The sequence below is a fragment of the Branchiostoma lanceolatum genome, chromosome 19, assembly GCF_035083965.1.
Source record: "Branchiostoma lanceolatum isolate klBraLanc5 chromosome 19, klBraLanc5.hap2, whole genome shotgun sequence".
In the NCBI taxonomy this organism is placed as follows: Eukaryota; Metazoa; Chordata; class Leptocardii; order Amphioxiformes; family Branchiostomatidae; genus Branchiostoma; species Branchiostoma lanceolatum.
Window position 1 is genome coordinate 5,228,082 of NC_089740.1, and position 2,489 is coordinate 5,230,570.

Here is a 2,489-nt window from a genome sequence, read left to right on the forward strand (position 1 = left end):
TTTTTTTAGGCCGGATTCTTTGGCAGTATACACGCGGAGTAACACAGGAATGAGACCATTAAGTGTTTTGAGAAAACAAGTTTTGGGTTGAAATGGCTACCTTAGCTGACTGAAGGTTAAACAGGTGTGAATAGTCGATTGGTTGAAATAAATGTAGGGCCTGAGAAGAGTTCAAAGGGATTCGTATATTGAGACATTTACCAATTAGGTTACAACTTTTTTTTCTAGATCTGGATGTTTTATATTACAATAGTTACTGAGTGACACAACAAAAGTACAGCGACTTTCATAAGGTCTTCTACAACTATACATGCATATGTATAATATGTGTGTCAGTCTTGTCCTGATATGACATTTTCCTACTGACTTGTGTCCTCAACTGACATATTCCCTACTTGCTCTTGTCCTTGATTGACACATTTCCTACTGACTTTTGCCCTTGATTGACCTTGTCCTACTTGGTTGTGTCCTTGATTGACACCTTTCCTACTGGGTTTTGCCCTTGATTGATCTTTACCTAGTAACTACATTTTGCCCTAAGCTTGATTGAATTTTTCCTAATTGGTTGTGTCCTTGATTGACACTTTCCCTACTGATTTATCTTTTATTTGCCCTTGATTGACCTTTACCTACTTGCCTGTATCCTTGATTGACACCTTTCTCACTAGTACTTAACCTGGATACATTACTCCTATTCGATTGTGTCCTTGATTGACACCTTTCCTACCAGGCTTTTGCCCTTGATTGACCTTTACCTACTTTCTCTTGTCCTTGATTGACACCTTTCCTACTGGGTTTTGCCCTTGATTGACCTTTAACTACTTGCTCTTGTCTTTGATTGACACTTTTCCTACTACATTCTGCCCTAAGCTTGATTGATTTTTTCCAGCTTGCCCAGTGTCCTTGATTGACACCTTTCCTACAAGGCTTTTGCCCTTGATTGACCTTTTCATACTTGATTGACATCTACCCTACTGGCTTTTTTGTCTTTGATTGACGCCTCTCTCTACTGTCTGATAAAGTCGTTAGTGAGTAAACAGGAAGGAGGACAGGAAAAGGACGGGACCTGTTCCCATCAGATAGTCACACTTCCTGCTGAGAAAGTAGAACTGATGTCTATCACGAAACATGAGAAAAATTGTTTTGCATGACAGTGACTAATTGGAAATCAGGCGGACTTAGACCCAGTGACTGACTTGGACCATTATCAACTTGGCCTAGACCCCATACATACTGGGAAAATTTTCTGGACGTATACGTATGACAACAACGTCATACATTACATCCAGGGTGAACGTATGTCGTTGTCTTACGGGCCATAAAAATGCCTGTCGTACGACGCGCAGAGCCAATTCACACAAAGGAAAAAAGGCGATATACGTCAAAGACGTACATCGTTGTCGTACTTCGTTATCGTACGCCCAGAAAAGTTTCCCAGTGTGTAACACGTCTAATTGTATTCCATACAGTATGGCAAGCTGGATAGAAAGACTCTTTGTACACTACCAAGTGTTTTATTCATCCAATGTTTTGGTGACCATCTGTCAACTTCCTCCAAGAAATTTCAGATTGAATGTATGAATTTTGGGACCGCATCTGTAAGTAGCGACACCTATAGCTGCAATGCAAAGTGAAACAGTCAGAATTGCCCTAAGCCAAATGAAGGTGACAGGCGGTCACCGAAACGTCAGTTGAATAAAACATTTGGCTGTGTATAAAGAGCCTTTTTATTCTATATCACACAGTATGGCAAGCTATTGAAAATTCTGAAGGCCATAAAGATTTTAAGCTAGCCATGCGGATTAACAATAAAGAAAGCTAAAAGCTACCCAATAAACAATTAAAACATATTGATTAACAGTGCTAAAATCTAAGCAAGACTCTATTGAATTCTATACACATGTGAGAGGCAGAAAGTTGAAAGAGTTCTCTTTCTTTCCCTGTCAAAGTATGATTAATGTGTATTCCTCTTTGAGACTGTTTATTTTTCCATGTCCCATGGTTAGTACATTGTTTTCTTAGTGTCTGAAAGTAATACAATACTTTGTAATTCACTGTTATATTTTTCTTCCTTACCCTTGACAATGAACTTGCGTTTGTTTACCCGTTATTCTAACTGGCAAGTAAATCTTCCAAAAGTTTTTTCTCTTTATATTTTGCATACTTCTATGTTAGGCCCTTTTAGTACATGTTAACAATACACATTTTAAACATCATTGATTAGTACCACTTTGTCAATGTTTTCAATACACATTCAAACAACGTTCATTAGCAAGACCAATCAGAATACTTGATGGCAAACAATAACAGTAACGGTCTCCTCTATTGTCTCCTTTGTTTTTCTACCAACTGCCGATGTTTTCTCACTTCTAGAGCTTTTGTTACTGAACATATATCAAAAGAGGCTTATGTTGTGTTTGTTTGTTTCTTTGACGCTCTTGTTTCCTGCCTTTTTGGAGCAGTTGAATAAAAAGGGACCCCCTAGGGTT